Below are 18508 nucleotides of genomic sequence, written 5' to 3'. Positions count from 1 at the left end.
GGGAGTGTAAAGGAGTTGAATTCCTTTCATGAGGACACATAAATCTAAAAGTGAAGAAGTTAGAGCAGTGATAATTGGTATTTAGAAGATCCTTCACTATTAAAGAAACAAGTATTTTTTGCGGGAAGATTCACTTAGGGGGGGAGGGGGAGTAGTTTGAAATTAAGTGACAAAAGTAAATTATATTTATGGGGATACTTATATCTCAAAACTGAAGGTAATAGACGTGAACATTGGTGTTTGAAATCTTCTTTAAACATAAAAAACAAGCCTTCTTTTAATTTTTTTTGGGCGGGGGGTGCCGGTAAATAAACTTTACGGCGGTGGGGTGTAGAAGGAGGTGAGACCAATTGATTTTACTGTTCTTAATGTACTTATAAGGATCCTCCGTTGCTCAGGCGGCAGCGCGCCGGCCTCTCACAGCTGGGTTCCGTGGTTCAAATCCCGGTCACTCCATGTGACATTCGTGCTGGACAAAACGGAGGCGGGACAGGTTTTTCTCCGGATACTCCGGTTTTCCCTGTCATCATTCATCCCAGCAACACATAATAGTAAGAATAAGAATAAGAATATCATTAATAATAATAATAATAATAATAATAATAATAATAATAATAATAATAATGTTCCGGACCGTCGTCAAATATGCGGACCGCGCTGGAAACGGCTCCTGGACGGGTAATGACTAAGAATGCAGTCCGGCCGCGGGTTCAGTGCCGCCAAGGCACCCAATATGACACCACGCCGGATCTCCTGAAGGATTTTATCCAGATTAAAAATGATTATAGGAAAATACGGTATGGCAAAGATTTACGGACCCAACTGACCGGGAAGAATACCTGAGCCTAGCCTGGGAAGTACGAAATCGATTGCTGGAAAGGAAGATTGAAAAATGGGAGGAAACGTGCGGTAATCTAATAGAAAACGAGTCAGATCGGGAATTTTGGTGGATTCTCGCTGAAAACGTGTCAGATCGCGAATTTCGGCGGATTATATATCTAAAACAATAAGCATTCAATTATAAATTTCAGTATAATACCGTAGCGAAGCACGGGTACCTTGCTAGTATATATATAAAACTAGCAAGATACCCGTGCTTCGCTACGGTATTATACTGAAATTTATAATTGAATGCTTATTGTTTTAGATATATAATCCGCCAAAATTCGCGATCTGACTCGTTTTCTGCGAGAATCCACCAAAATTCCCGATCTGACTCGTTTTCTATTATTTTACAGCACGTTTCCTCCCATTTTTCAATCTTCCCTTCCAGCAATCGATTTCGTACTTCCCGGGCTAGGTTCAGGTATTCCTCCCGGTCAGTTGGATCCGTAAATCTTTGCCATCTTTTCCTTTAATCATTTTTAATATGGATAAAATCCTTCAGGATATCCGGCGTGGTGTCATATTGGGTGCCTTGGCGGCACTGAACCCGCGGCCGGACTGCATTCTTAGTCATTACCCGTCCAGGAGCCGTTACCAGCGCGGTCCGCACATTTGACGACGGTCCGGAACATTATTATTATTATTATTATTATTATTATTATTATTATTACTATTATGTCTTGCTGGAATGGCTGATGACAGGGAAAACCGGAGTATCCGGAGAAAAACCTGTCCCGCCTCCGTTTTGTCCAGCACGAATGTCACATGGAGTGACCGGGATTTGAACCACGGAACCCAGCTGTGAGAAGCCGGCGCGCTGCCGCCTGAGCAACGGAGGATCCGTATAAGTACATTAAGAACAGTAAAATCAATTGGCCTCACCTCCTTTTACACCCCACCGCCGTCAGTTTTTACTGCCAACCCCCCCCCCCAAAAAAAAATTAAAAGAAGGCGTGTTTCTTTATGTTTAAGGGAGATTCCAAACACCAATGTTCACGTCTATTACCTTCAGTTTTGAGATATAAGTATCCCCATAAATATAATTTACTTTTGTCACTTCATTTCAAACTACTCCCCCCCCCCCATAAGTGAATTTTCCCGCAAATAATACTTGTTTCTTTAATAGTGAAGGATCTTCTAAATACCAATTATCACGACTCTAACTTCTTCACTTTTAGATTTATGTGTCCTCATGAAAGGAATTCAACTCCTTTACACTCCCGCCCCCCAAGATGCTTTCCCCCCCAAAACGCGTTTTTCTTTGTTTTTAAAGGAGATCCAAATACGAATTTTCACGTCTGTAACAACTTTAGTTTTTATTAGATGTATATATTCTCATACCATTAAAGTCAATTAATTTTTCAATTCTTTCACCCCCCTCCCCCCGCTTCATTGGATTTTCCGAGAATACGTGTTTCTTTACTTTTAAAGCAGATTGCAAATATCAAATTTCACGTCTGTAACATCTTCATTTTTAAGATATCAGTAGCCTAATTAAAAGAATTCAACACCATTTTCAGTCACTTTCACCCCCCCTCCACCCAAGTGGTATTTCCGAAAATTAAAAATACACGTTTCTTTATGTTTAATAGAGATAAAAATACCATTTTTCACTTCTGTAACATGTTAAGTTTTTTAGATATACTGTAAAAATTCTCATTTTAAAATTTCACCCCTTTTGGGTTCCCCTTAAGTGGAGTTTCCAAAAACAAATCACCTATGTTCCTTTACATTTACAGAAGATTCCAAACACCCACTTTTTACGTCTCTAACATTTTACGTTTCCAAGATAATCTTTCAAAAAATTCACCCCAATTTGTCACTTCTGTTTAACCGCCATTAATAGGATTTTCCAAAAACTAAAAAAGTACGTGTTTCTTTATTTTTAAAGGAGATCCCATATACAAATTTTCAGTTCTGTAATATCTTCCGTTTCTGAGATATATGTATCCTCATTAAAGGCATTCAACCCATTTTTTACCCTTTTACACCCCTCCTATTGGGATTTACAGGAAACAAAAAATACGTGTTCCTTTATTTTTAGAGGAGATTCTAACTACCAATTTTTACATCTGTAAATTTTAAAGTTTTAAGATGTAGACACATTCATTTTAAAAAATTCACCCCCCTTTTCACCCCTCAATATTTGGATTTTCCAAAAACGAAAAAATACATGTTTCTTTACATTTAAAGTAGATCCAAAATACCAATTTTCAGGTCTGTAATATCTTCAGGTTCTGAAATATAAGTAGCCTCATTAAAGGCATTCAACCCATTATTCACCCTTTTACACCCTTCCTACTGGGATTTTCCGAAAACAAAAGAATGCGTGTTTCTTTATTTTTAAAGGAGATTCTAAATACCAATTTTTACATCTATAAACTGTAACAGTTTTGAGATTTGGATACACTCATTTTAAAAAATCACCCCCTTTTCACCCCCCCCCCATTAATTGGATTTTCCAAAAACAAAAAAATACGTGTTTCTTTATTTTTAAAGGAGATCCCAAACACCAATTTTCAGGTCTGTAATATCTTCAGTTTCTGAAATATATGTAGCCTCATCAAAGGCATTCAACCACTTTTTCACCCCTTTTCACCCCTCCTATTGCGATTTTCCGAAAACAAAAAAATACGTGTTTCTTTATTTTTAAAGGAGATTCTAAATACCAATTTTTACATCTATAAACTGTAACAGTTTTGAGATATAGATACACTCATTTTAAAAAATCACCCCCTTTTCACCCCCCCATTAATTGGATTTTCCAAAAACAAAAAAATACGTGTTTCTTTATTTTTAAAAGAGATCAAAAGTACCAATTTTCAGCTCTGTAATATCTTCAGTTTCTGAGATATAAGTACTGGTATACTGATTAAGGGCATTCAACCCATTTTCCACATTTTCACCCCTTTTCACCCCTCCTATTGGGATTTTCTGAAAACAAAAAAATACGTGTTTCCTTATTTTTAAAGGAGATTCTAAATACAAATTTTCACATCTGTAAACTTTTAAAGTTTTGAGATATAGACACACTAATTTTAAAATTTCACCCCCCCTTTTCACCCCCTTAGCGACGGAATATCCAAAAATCCTCTCTTAGCGAGCACCTACATCTTAATATGAATATATCTCCAAAATTTCATTTCTTTATGTCCAGTAGTTTTGGCTCGGCGATGATGAATCAGTCAGTCAGGACAAGCTACTTTATATATATATAGATAACTTGTCCTGACTGACTGATTCATCATCGCCGAGCCAAAACTACTGGACATAAAGAGATGAAATTTTGGGGATATATTCATATTAAGACGTAGGTGCTCGCTAAGAGAGGATTTTGGGATATTCCTTCGCTAAGGGGGTGAAAACGGGGGTGAAATTTTAAAATGAGTTGCTCTATATCTCAAAACTTTAAAAGTTTACAGATGTAAAAATTGGTATTTAGAATCGTCTTTAAAAATAAGGAAACACGTATTTTTTTGTTTTCAGAAAATCCCAATAGGAGGGGTGAAAAAGGGTGAAAATGGGGAAAATGGGTTGAATGCCTTTAATCAGGATACCGGTACCTATATCTCAGAAACTGAAGATATTACAGACCTGAAAATTGGTACGTTTGATCTCTTTTAAAAATAAAGAAACACGTATTTTTTTGTTTTTGGAAAATCCAATTAATGGGAGGGTGAAAAGGGGGTGAATTTTTAAAATGAGTGAATCTATATCTCCAAACTTTTAAAGTTTGCAGCTGTAAAAATTGGTATTTAGAACCTTCCTTAAAAATAAAGGAACACGTATTTTTTTGTTTTCAGAAAATCGCAATAGGAGGGATGAAAAAGGGTGAAAATGTGGGGAAATGGGTTGAATGCCTTTAATCAGGATACCGGTACTTATATCTCAGAAACTGAAGATGTTACAGACCTGAAACTTGGTACTTTTGATCTCTATTAAAAATAAAGAAACACGTATTTTTTTGTTTTTGGAAAATCCAATTAATGGGAGGGTGAAAAGGGGGCGAATTTTTAAAATGAGTGAATTTATATCTCCAAACTTTTAAAGTTTGCAGATGTAAAAATTGATATTTAGAATCTTCATTAAGAATAAAGAAACACGTATTTTTTGGTTTTTTGAAAATCGCAATAGGAATCGTAAAAATGGGTGAAAAAGGGGTTGAATGCCTTTAATGAGGCTACTTATATCTCAGAACCTGAAGATATTACAGACCTGAAAATTGATGTTTGGGATCTCTTTAAAAAATAAAGAATCACGTATTTTTTTGTTTTTCGAAAATCCAATTAATGGGGGGGGGTGAAAAGGGGGTGATTTTTTAAAATGAGTGTATCTATATCTCAAAACTTTTAAAGTGTATGGATGTAAAAATTGGTATTTAGAATCTCCTTTAAAAATAAAGAAACGCGTAATCTTTTGTTCTCGGAAAATCCCAATAGGAAGGGTGTAAAAGGGTGAATAATGGGTTGAATGCCTTTAATGAGGCTTCTTATATTTCAGAACCTGAAGATATTACAGACCTGAAAATTGGTATGTGGTATCTACTTTAAAAGTAAAGAAACACGTATTTTTTCGTTTTTTGAAGATATAAATATTGGGGGTTGAAAGTGGGGGGTGAATTTTTAGAAATGAGTGTGTTTACATCTTAAAACTTAAAAATTTACAGATGTAAAAATTGGTAGTTAGAATCTCCTCTAAAAATAAAGGAACACGTATTTTTTTGTTTCCTGTAAATCCCAATAGGAGGGGTGTAAAAGGGTGAAAAATGGGTTGAATGCCTTTAATGAGGATACTTATATTTCAGAACCTGAAGATATTACAGAACCGAAAATTTGTATATGGGACCTCCTTTAAAAATAAAGAAACACGTATTTTTTAGTTTTTGGAAATCCAATTAATGGCGGTTAAACAGGAGTGACAAATTGGGTGAATTTTTTGAAAGACTATATCTACAGAATATCTTGGAAACGTAAAATGTTACAGACGTAAAAAGTGGGTGTTTGGAATCTCCTGTAAATGTAAAGAAACATAGGTGATTTGTTTTTGGAAATCCACCTAAGGGGAACTCAAAAGTGGTGAAATTTTAAAATGAGAATTTTTACAGTATATCTAAAAAAACTTAACATGTTACAGAAGTGAAAAATGGTATTTTTTATCTCTATTAAACATAACGAATCGTGTATTTTTATTTTTCGGAAATACCACTTGGGTGGTGGGGGGTGGGTAAGAGTGACTGAAAATGGTGTTGAATTCTTTTAATTAGGCTACTGATATCTCAAAAATGAAGATGTTACAGACGTGAAATTCGATATTTGCAATCTGCTTTAAAAGTAAAGAAACACGTATTCTCGGAAAATCCAATGAGGGGGGGGGGGGGGTGAAAGTATTGAAAATTTAATTGACTTAATTGTATGAGAATGCAAACATCTAATAAAAACTAAAGTTGTTACAGACGTGAAAATTCGTATTTAGATCTCCTTTAAAAACAAAGAAAAACGCGTTTCGGTGGGGAAACCATCTTGGAGGGTGGGAGTGTAAAGGAGTTGAATTCCTTTCATGACGACACATAAATCAAAAGCTGAAGAAGTTAGAGTCGTGATAATTGGTATTTAGAAGATCTTTTACTATTAAAGAAGCAAGTATTTTTTGCGGGAAAATTCACTTACGGGTGGGGGGGAGTAGTGTGAGATGAAGTGAAAAAAATAAATTATTTTTATGGGGATACTTATATCTCAAAACTGACGGCAATAGACGTGAACATTGGTGTTTGGAATCTCCTTTAAACATAAAGAAACAAGCCTTCTTTTAATTTTTTTTTTTGGGGGGGGGGGTTTGCCGGTAAATAAACTTAACGGCGGTGGGGTGTAGAAGGAGGTGAACCCATTGATTTTACTGTTCTTAATGTACTTATAAGTATCCTCCTTTGCTAAGGCGGCAGCGCGCGGGCCTCTCTCACAGCTGGGTTCCGTGGTTCAAATCCCGGTCACTCCATGTGACATTCGTGCTGGAAAAAACGGAGGTGGGACAGGTTTTTCTCCGGATACTCCGGTTTTCCCTGTCATCAGCCTTTCCAGCAACACATAATAGTAATAATAATAATAATAATAATAATAATAATAATAATAATAATAATAATAATAATAATAATGTTCCGGACCGTCGTCAAATGTGCGGATCGCGCTGGAAACGGCTCCTGGACGGGTAATGACTAAGAATGCAGTCCGGCCGCGGGTTCAGTGCCGCCAAAGCACCCAATATGACACCACGCCGGATCTCCTGAAGGATTTTATACATATTAAAATGATTATAGGAAAAGATGGCAAAGATTTACGGAGCCAACTGACCGGGAGGAATACCTGAGCCTAGCCCGGGAAGTACGAAATCGATTGCTGGAAAGGAAGATTGAAAAATGGGAGGAAACGTGCCGTAATCTAATAGAAAACGAGTCAGATCGGGAATTTTGGTGGATTCTCACAGAAAACGAGTCAGATCGCGAATTTCGGCGGATTATATATCTAAAACAATAAGCATTCAATTATAAATTTCAGTACAATACCGTAGCGAAGCACGGGTATCTTGCTAGTCTATATATATAAAATAGCTTGTCCTGACTGACTGACTGACTGACTGACTGATTCATCATCGCCGAGCCAAAACTACTGGACATAAAGAAATGAAATTTTGGGGATATATTCATATTATGATGTAGGTGCTCGCTAAGAGAGGATTTTTGGATATTCCGTCGCTAAGGGGGTGAAAAGGGGGGTGAAATTTTAAAATGAGTGTATCTATATCTCAAAACTTTAAAAGTTTACAGATGTAAAAATTGGTATCTAGAATCTTCTTTAAAAATAAGGAAACACGTATTTTTTTGTTTTCAGAAAATCCCAATATGAGGGACGAAAAAGGGTGAAAATGGGGGAAAATGGGTTGAATGCCTTTAATCAGGATACCGGTACTTATATCTCAGAAACTGAAGATATTACAGGCCTGAAAATTGGTACTTTTGATCTCTTTTAAAAATAAAGAAGCACGTATTTTTTTGTTTTTGTAAAATCCAATTAATGGGAGGGTGAAAAGGGGGTGAATTTTTAAAATGAGTGAATCTATATCTCCAAACTTTTAAAGTTTGCAGATGTAAAAATTGGTATTTAGAATCTTCATTAAAAATAAAGAAACACGTATTTCTTTGTTTTCGGAAAATCGCAATAGGAGGAGTGAAAAGGGGTGAAAAATGGGTTGAATGCCTTTAATGAGGCTACTTATATCTCAGAAACTGAAGATATTATAGACCTGAAAATTGGTGTTTGGGATCTCCTTTAAAAATAAAGAAACACGTATTTTTCTTTTTGTGGAAAATCCAATTAATAGGGGGGGGGGTGAAAAGGGGGTGATTTTTTAAAATGAGTGTATCTATATCTCAAAACTTTTAAAGTTTATAGATGTAAAAATTAGTATTTAGAATCTCCTTTAAAAATAAAGAAACACGTATTCTTTTGTTTTCGGAAAATCCCAATAGGAAGGGTGTAAAAGGGTGAATAATGGGTTGAATGCCTTTCATGAGGCTACTTATATTTCAGAACCTGAAGATATTACAGACCTGAAAATTGGTATTTTGGATCTAATTTAAAAGTAAAGAAACACGTATTTTTTCGTTTTTGGTAAATCCAAATATTGAGGGGTGAAAAGGGGGGGTGATTTTTTTAAAATGAGTGTGTCTACATCTTAAAACTTTAAAATTTACAGATATAAAAATCGGTAGTTAGAATCTCCTCTAAAAATAAAGGAACACGTTTTTTTTGTTTTCTGTAAATCCTAATAGGAGGGGTGTAAAAGGGTGAAGAATCGGTTGAATGCCTTAATTGAGGATACACATATCTCAGAAACTAAAGATATTACAGAACTGGTAATTTGCATATGGGATCTCCTTTAAAAATTAAGAAACACACGTATTTTTTAGTTTTTGGAAAAGCCAATTAATGGCGGTTAAACAGGAGTGACAAATTGGGGTGAATTTTTTGAAAGACTATATCTACAGAATATCTTGGAAACGTAAAATGTTACAGACGTAAAGAGTGGGTGTAAATCTCCTGTAAATGTAAAGAAATATAGGTGATTTGTTTTTGGAAACTCCACTTAAGGGGAACTTAAAAGGGGTGAAATTTTAAAATGAGAATATTTACAGTATATCTAAAAAAACTTAACATGTTACAGAAGTGAAAAATGGTATTTTTTATCTCTATTAAACATAAAGAAACGTGTACTTTTAGTTTTCGAAAATACCACTTGGGTGGAGGGGGGGGGGCGGGTAAAAGTGACTGAAAATGGTGATGAATTCTTTTAATTAGGCTACTGATATCTCAAAAATGAAGATGTTACAGACGTGAAATTTGATATTTGCAATCTGCTTTAAAAGTAAAGAAACACGTATTCTCGGAAAATCCAATGAGGGGGGGGGGGGGGGGGTGAGAGAATTGAAAAATTAATTGACTGAATTGTATGAGAATACATACATCTAATAAAAACTAAAGTTGTTACAGACGTGAAAATCCTTATTTGGACCTCCTTTAAATACAAAGAAGGACGCATTTTGGTGGAGAAAACATCTTGGAGGGCGGGAGTGTAAAGGAGTTGAATTCCTTTCATGAGGACACATAAATCGAAAACTGAAGAAGTTAGAGTCGTGATAATTGGTATTTAGAAGATCCTTTACTATTAAAGAAACAAGTATTATTTGCGGGAAAATTCACTTAAGGGGGGTGGGGATTATTGTGAAATGAAGTGAAAAAAAGTGAATTATTTTTATGGGGATACTTATATCTCAAAACTGAAGGTAATAGACGTGAACATTGGTGTTTGGAATCTCCCTTAAACATAAAGAAACAAGCATTCTTTTAATTTTTATGGGGGGGGGGGGGGTTGGCGGTAAATAAACTTAACTTCGGTGGGGTGTAGAAGGAGGTGAGACAAATTGATTTTACTGTTATTAATGTACTTATAAGGATCCTCCATTGCTCAGGCGGCAGCGCGCTGGCCTCTCACAGCTGGGTTCCGTGGTTCAAATCCCGGTCACTCCATGTGGCATTCATGCTGGACAAAACAGAGGCGGGACAGGTTTTTCTCCGGATACTCCGCTTTTCCCTGTCATCAGCCATTCCAGCAACACATAATAATAATAATAATAATAATAATAATAATAATAATAATAATAATAATATTCCGGACCGTCGTCAAATGTGCGGACCGCGCTGGAAAAGGCTCCTGGATGGGTAATGACTAAGAATGCAGTCCGGCCGCGGGTTCAGTGCCGCCAAGGCACCCAATATGACACCACGCCGGATCTCCTGAAGGATTTTATCCATATTAAAAATATTATAGGAAAAGATGGCAAAGATTTACGGACCCAACTCACCGGCAGGAATACCTGAGCCTAGCCCGGGAAGTACGAAATAGATTGCTGGAAAGGAAGATTTAAAAGTGGGAGGAAACGTGCCGTAAAATCATAGAAAACCAGTCAGATCGGGAATTTTGGTGGATTCTCGCAGCAAACGAGTCAGATCGCGAATTTCGGCGGATTATATATCTAATACAATAAGCATTCAATTATACATTTCAGTATAATACCGTAGCGAAGCACGGGTATCTTGCTAGTCCTCTATAATTTTCTTTCTGAGCTCTCACATCTAGTAGGATATATGTCGCTTGATTTCATTGAGTTACTCCAAATACTGTGGAAGTTATGAATTTTTAACTCTTGGAAGGTCACACCAAAAGATCAAACATTTTGGTAATATAATGTACTGTACATTCTAATTGGTTTCAAGTAACACCAACAAGATTTTTATATAGACTTAGGGATAAGTGGGGGTCATTTTAGTATAAATATAAAAATTCCGAAAATATGCGGCACCGTTTTTTTTCGTGTTTTATTTCTTTTGAACCAGGGCCAAAATTGTTGATTTTTCTTTGCCTTTGTCATGTAAGGCCTAAGGTCTCAGGGCGAGCTATCGGCGTCAAACTTATCTGCCCTGATAGATCCATTTCCACTCTGCCGATGGCATCCAAGAACACATTTCTGATGCCGATAGCTCACACTGAGACCTATGACAAAAACAAGGAAAAATTGACTATTTTAGCGCTGGTTCGAAAAGAAACTAAAGGCACAAAAATGGGTGCCGCATTTTTTCGGAATTTTTATATTTATACTAAAATGACCCCTAACTATTGCTAAGTCTCTACAAGAATCTTGGTGGTGATACTTGAAACCAATTAGAGGATATAGTACATAATATTTCCAAAAATGTTGACTTTCTGATGTGACCTCCCAACAGTTAAAATTGTATAACTTATTCAAAACTTGGCGTAAATCACTGAAATCAGGCGATGTGTATCATATTAGATGCAAGAGCTCAGGAAAAAAAGATACAGAGGTCTAGTAGCAAAATTGTAGGTCCTAAATGGAACTTCATGATTTTTTACTGTGGTCCTAAACTTTTGACCGGTACTGTACTTTCTGCGGCCACTGTACCTGTAGCTTTGGAAGTCGGATAGATAGGTTTACAAATAAAATAGCCTAGTGGCGCAGCCAGGATTTTTAACTGGAGAGAGCTATAATGATAAAAGGACAAAGACACCTCCGTACAGGCCATGAAGGCCCTTGGAGGAGTGGAAGGTAAAGGCTTCCACCAATGTTAACCGCGGCACGTGATAGGGTCGAGTGGTTAGCTCTACGCCCGGCCGCCTTTGTCCCTAGGAATTAACCTGGTACTCATTTTCGGTGTAGGCTGAGTAAACCTCAGGGCCATATGCACGTCCGGAAGTGGAAATCTCGTTCCTTAAATTTTGCGACTTCCTGACGGGGATTCGAACCCACGTCCTTCCGGGCAAACCGAACACGCCTTTACCGCCTCGGCCAGGCAGCCCCTGCTATAATGATAAGATGCCTTAAATACTGCAAATCATATGTCAGCAAATAACTCGTCCACTGGGAGGAGACGTAATAAATGTACAGTATGTTTCTGATGTTATTCAAGCAATGCAGTCTTTCTAACTTCTTTAGTTGCAAATAAAAACCAGATTTACGAAGTCCTATCCTCTGCGTTTGAACATGTACAATCAGTTGTATTTTGGAAGCCAAGAACAACAGAATTCCCTATTTTGTTTCCCACAGTAGAATTAATGTTAGTATCTGGAACCCATAATTTAATATTAAACAGATTCTAGCTTTGCCAGGTAACTATTTGTTCTTTAATAATATTATGATCAATATGACTTCTGTTTCACAAGCCAGTGACACAGGTTTCAAATTTACAATAAATTGAAGATGTCGGGAATGCTGGTGGAATTGCATTAAACTGTCTTCAATGACACAAGTTTGCGTAGTTTTTGTATTACCAAATTTTCTTTCTTCAGCGGCACGAATGTCCGACTCGTTGGCTGAATGGTCAGCGTACTGGCCTTCGGTTCAGAGGGTCCCAGGTTCGATTCCCGGCCGGGTCGGGGATTTTAACCTTCATTGGTTAATTCCAATGGCTCGGGGGCTGGTTGTTTAAGCTGTCCCCAACATTCCTGCAACTCACACAGCACACATAACACTATCCTCCACCACAATAACACGCAGTTCCCTACATATGGCAAATGCCACCCACCCTCATCGGAGGGTCTGCCTTACAAGGGCTGCACCCGGCTAGAAATAGCCACACGAAATTATTATAACGGAACGAAGTAAGCTTGAAGAGATTTAATGATGAAAACATATCTTGCACACAAAGCAGGGCTCCCCAACTACGAAAAACATACAATTAGACAATTTCCTGAATTGTACCCAAATTTGAAGGGCTAAAGAGCCCAGAAATGTTTCAAATTTTGAGTCTTGGAAAGCTCTATCAGACTAAAAAAGCTCATTTCTAAAATTACTTCCGGCCTAAATATCCGCCTGTGGTGTAGTGGTTAGTGTGATTAGCTGCCATCCCTAGAGGCCTGGGCTCGATTCCCGACCCTGCCACGAAATTTGAAAAGTGGTACGAGGGCTGGAACGGGGTCCATTCAGCCTCGGGAGGTCAACTGAGTAGAGGGGTGGTTCGATTCCCACCTCAGCCATCCTGGAAGTGGTTTTCCTTGGTTTCCCACTTCTCCGCCAGGCAAATGCCGGGATGGTACCTAAGTTAACCCTATAATGCCCGGCGTGACATATTTGTCAGACGACTTTCAGATACTATCAGAAGCTAGAATACATCTCTTTTATTCTTCCCGGACCACAGTTGAAGAAAATATCCACCACACGACTGTGTGACAAATGTGCTACACTGGGCATTAAGAATAAAAGAGATGTATATTAGCTTCTGATAGCATCTGAAAGTCGTGTGACTAAATTTGTCACGCCGGGCATTATAGGGTTAAGGCCACGGCCGCTTCCTTCCCTCTTCCTAGCCTGTCCCTTCCAATCATCCCATCCCCCGCAAGGCCCCTGTTCATCATAGCAGGTGAGGCCGCCTGGGCGAGGTTCTGGTCATCCTCCCCAGTTGTATCCCCTGACCCAGAGTCTGAAGCTCCAGGACACTGCCCTTGAGGCGGTAGAGGTGGGATCCCTCGCTCAGTCCGAGGGAAAACCGACCCTGGAGGGTAAACCGATTACGAACGAACGAACTTCCGGCCTAAATGCAGTTCCGGAAAAACAGCCTGTAATAGCTTGTTTCTTTACTCGGTTTTTTTGCTAGTGGCTTTATGTCGCACCGACACAGATAGGTCTTATGGCAATGATGGGATAGGAAGCGGCCGTGGCCTTAATTAAGGTACAGCCCCAGCATTTGCCTGGTGTGAAAATGGGAAGCCATGGTAAACCATCTTCAGGGCTGCCGACAGTGGGATTCGAACCCGCTATCTCCCGGATACAAGCTCGCTCGGTCGTTACTCGTTTTATTTTTATTCAAATCCTAGCTAAATTAACTTATTTACATAATTCTTTCTGTAATATGCTCCTTGTTCAATACCATCAGTGGCCTTTCTTTCTTTTTTTGAAAAATGTCCACACCGAATGGAATTATACGGGCTTAAGTGAAACTCTGCGTTGACTCACATTAGCGTTCGTAGTGGTAGAAAAAGGCAAACTGCGAATCTAATCGACCAGATAACCATGATGAAGAAAATTATTTTTATTTTTAGGAATAAATAAAGGATATATTTTAATACATAATTATATTTTATTAACTAAAATTCGTAGCTCATTTCCCTAGTATGTTTTCAACATTGAGTTGCTTATCTGAAGGGCAAAAACTGTGGATTTTTAGAAACACTCATTTTTAAGTCTCCACCATTCGACAAAGTTGGCAGTTATATTAAGCCTTGTAGTGCACCGAGAAGCGACAGTATCGCGCCCATTGCAGCCTAGCGTTACTGCCAACTTCTCACAATTATGCCGCATAGGCCTATCGATCGGGAGAAATAGTTTACTACAGCTAACAGCTAAGCGGGTAGCTACAGTAAGTTCCCAGCCAAGTTCCCGTTTGTTTGAAAACTATAAAGAGTTTCATTAAAAGTAAAAAAAAAAAAAACTTTCTTGTTTTTCTGCCGTCTGACAAAATTAGCCATTAGTTGAAAAAAAAGGAAGGTATCTGCCCGGCTGTGTGTTGATTGCGGACACAAAATATTTGGGAAGAGTGCCAGCTCTTTCCAGGATTTTCCTTTCCACCCTTTCTCCACCCGTCTTACCAATCCAGTTCTGCTCTAGTTGTCCTACAGTACGTTAGAAATATATATGAGAAATAATTATAAGCCTAAATTAATACGCAAATAATTAGTAGTAAAAAGGCACTTTTCTTAAAATGTGCACATAGTTATTCTGACAAAGCAAACAAAAAAAACAGACAAAAACAAACTAAATATGGGACTAGGTATTTATTATTTTAAAGGCCGAGTACGGTTAATCGTGTGGCTTCAAGGCGTCCGTGGGTCTTCCGTCTCCTGCCGCTAACTCCATGTGCGGAGCCACACGGCAGGCTTGCCTCGAAAATAAGCGATGTGTAAAAAAAACAGGGGGGAAGTGTCACGCAGTCCCGGTTGGGTGCTAACAATGAACATTTAAATTTACGCACTTGCACTAGTAATAAATGCACACTACAGATGTTTTATTCCAAAAAGGCTTATCTGAAGGAAATAGTGTCTGCAATCGAGGCACATCGAGACTATTAATGGGTCGTCCGCAACCGAGACTGTCCGCAATAAAGACACAACTAAAAGGGGAAATCCTTGGAACGATCTGGCACTCTTCCCAAATATTCTGTGTCCGCAATCGAGACTGTCCGGTCCGCTATCGAGAATGTTCGCAGTCGCGACGACACCATCTACGCTCCCTTGGCAGGGCACAAAGGGTCTTCATAGACCTACGTGTGGAGCTCTGCGAAAACAGGGCTCACCCATTTCTTATCTATCCTCCCTTGGCTGTGCCACTTTAAGTGGGCTGTTCTCCCGGCATCTACCTGAAGTGCGTGCGGAAAATAGTCTTGTTCCTTTACCCCTTATGCCTGGAGCAGGTGTGTGCATTTTTTGTCACAGCGATGATGGCCTTGGGGAGAGATGTCATGGATATAATTTCAATCGCTTCATGCAGAAAGGGCCCTAGTCCAAACCAGTTGCTTTTCGGGGAAACATAAAAATCATATTTTGAACCAATATATCACCCGAATCACTTTTAGAACACGTGTTTTAGGCAGGTTAGAGATCAGTTGTAGATTGTGTAAGAACGTGTAGTTGTTAAACTGCGAGTATGTAATCTCCATTTAGCGGGCTGCAATATTCACTGGTCCTAGGCCCTTTCTGTACAAAACACGGACATTTATTGGCAAGTAGTGAAAATATTACAATAATGTCAAGGTTAACACAATTTTGTATCTTAATGGTAAGCAAACACATAATGGATGTTTTACAGTTACAGTTACAAGCTGGCATACCTGAAAAATGAAAGTCTCGTTGTCTTAGAGGGAAGGTATGCCTTGCACATCCATCAATAAATGGAGAAGTAACTATTGTACTGGGATATTCTACCTACTCTGCTGTAGGAAAAAACAAAAAACAAAACATAATCGGTTACTGTTGTGTATATCTGCTGATGGGTAGATAGATAGCAGTATCTTTTTTTTCTGAAGAACAGGCTTTAGGCCGTTACTGAGAGCCTTCTTCCTTGAATAGCGCTCATCGACTCCTCATTTACTGACTACTAAGAAGCCGGACTTCAGGCTTTTCAGCATGAATACATGCATTTAGGAATGTGCAACACGCTGATATGAAAATGTTATTCTCGTAAACAAAAATGGACTCGGGCCATTTCTGCATAAAGTCATTCATTTGACAACATGATTTCTTCTTCTTCTTCTTCTTCTTCTTCTTCTTCTTCTGGGCTTTTTCGCAACTGCTATTGGTCGGAAATACTGTGCACGTGGATTAAGCCGAGTTTTACAACCAGACACCTTTCCTGAAGCCAACCCTATTTAGAAGGATGTGTTCACTATCGCGTGTGTCTGTGGTGGTCGGTAGTGTCATGCGTTGTACGTAAATGAAGATATGTATTGCACCCATAAGACCAAGGGCACAGTATTACTGTAAGATGGACACAAACACCCAATCCCCGAGCTGAAGGAATTAAGCAGATGCGGTTAAAATCCCCAGCCCTGTCAGGAATCGAACCCGTGGTCCCCGAAGGCACTACGCTGACCATGCAGCCAAGCAGCTGGACTTTGACTGTGTATATATTTAACAAGTACATCCTCGAAATGCCTAACTTAATTATTATTACCCAGATCTGTACATTACAATGTTAGAAATTTATTTTTGCATATTAATAACATGATTGCCTCCATATTTACTTACATAATAAACTGTTACACATTAATGATATACAACAACCTGTGTGTGTAACATGGTACAGTGGCCTACCAAACTATATAAATATAACAGATGAGATGTACACGAAATAAATTAAATAAAACATACATTTAAAAATATTACTCAATTGAGCCTGGATGACCTGAGGCAGACAAGTCTCACTTCACCACTTCACAGTAACTATCCTTTGTGTTTCTAGCACAACACGAGTCAGGATGCCCCGTTTAATGAAGAATACTGCAATCATCCTTTTCTTCACTGACCTTGACTTTCGCACAGTCACAGGAGTACCCTCATCTTCAAACAGCCGCACCTTGTTCTGGGATTTTGTTGGGACATCGTAATAATAAAGCCAAGTTTCGTCACCGGTAACGATGCTACTGACGTTACGCGAAGTCCCATTTTCAAACTGTTTTAGCATTTTTAGGCACCATTTCACTCGATGTGCCCTTTGTTCCTCTGAAAGTGAATGGGACCCCCAAAGGGAACAAACCTTTCTAACATAGAGATGGTGGTGTAGAATTGAATGAATAGCTGGTGCAGGGATGTGGAGAGTCTCTTCTACCTGCCGTTATGTCAAGCGCCTCTCTTGCTGCAACATTTTCCTCACAGCTTCAATGTTTTCCTCAGTCACTGATTCAGACGGTCGCCCAGAACGAGGATTTTCTTCAACCCCCAAATTTCCCCTCTGAAACTCTTTGTACGAGCGGAAAATTGTTGTCCGATGTGGACAGTCTTTCCCCAGCACAGGAGTCATTTCCTCCAGGCACTGGTCATCAGTTAATCTACGAACAAAATTGTAGCGGACAATTGCGCGATATTCACCTTTAGACTACACTGACCCTAACTTGCTTTCAGTCCCACTGCTTGGTAAGAAATGGTGTGAAGGTCGCGCCTTGCTGTCTTCTAGACCGGTTTTCACCCCTCTTTTCATCCCTCACCATAACAGAGGTGTCCAGCCAACCGTTTTTGCGTATTGCAAAACTTTCCTAGTGCCCTTCGTAGGATCGAAGAATAATCCTTGCATTCAACCCCTGGTCGAGTGACGATTCAGGAGAGAGACCATAGAGCTCCAACTGCCTATGGTCAACACACCAGGGGTGGACAGATAAGATATACTGTAGTACGTTACGGAACAATAACATACAAACCTTAAATGCTCTACTGCACAGTTAATGTTGTACATAATTAGAGGTACAGAATACGAGGGTTGGAACTTAAGTAATGGCAACTATTTATTTACAACAGATACAAAAGAGTTACATGCAACCTTTACTGTCCTTCAATGTAGTTACCAGCGTTGTGTATAACCCGTTGCCAGCGCGATGTGGAAGTCGTAGTATACCTTTAGCAGAGCCTGTTCTGTTGATGGTGCGAATGGAGCAGTCTACTGCCTGTCGAATCTTTGCAACAGTTCTGAAGCGACTGCCACGAAGTGGTTCCTTCATCTTCGGAATCAAATCGAAGTCACAAGGACTTACGTCCGGGGAGTATGGTGGATGGTACAGTACTTCCCAGTCCCATCGACCGAACAAATCAACCACAGCTTGCGCTGTATGCGCCCGAGCATTGTCGTGCAAAATGATGGGTGAATTCTGCAGAAATTTTTGCCGCTTCTTTCTCAAAGCTGGTCACAGGTGATGCTCCGAAAACGAACAGTAATACTGTGGATTGACGGTCTGCCGTGGAAGAATGTAATGCGTTAGGATAACACCATCACAGTCGTACACGAGGATCACCATAACAT

The sequence above is a fragment of the Anabrus simplex genome, chromosome 2 (assembly GCF_040414725.1).
Source record: "Anabrus simplex isolate iqAnaSimp1 chromosome 2, ASM4041472v1, whole genome shotgun sequence".
Lineage (NCBI taxonomy): Eukaryota > Metazoa > Arthropoda > Insecta > Orthoptera > Tettigoniidae > Anabrus > Anabrus simplex.
This window is presented reverse-complemented; position numbering follows the sequence as displayed.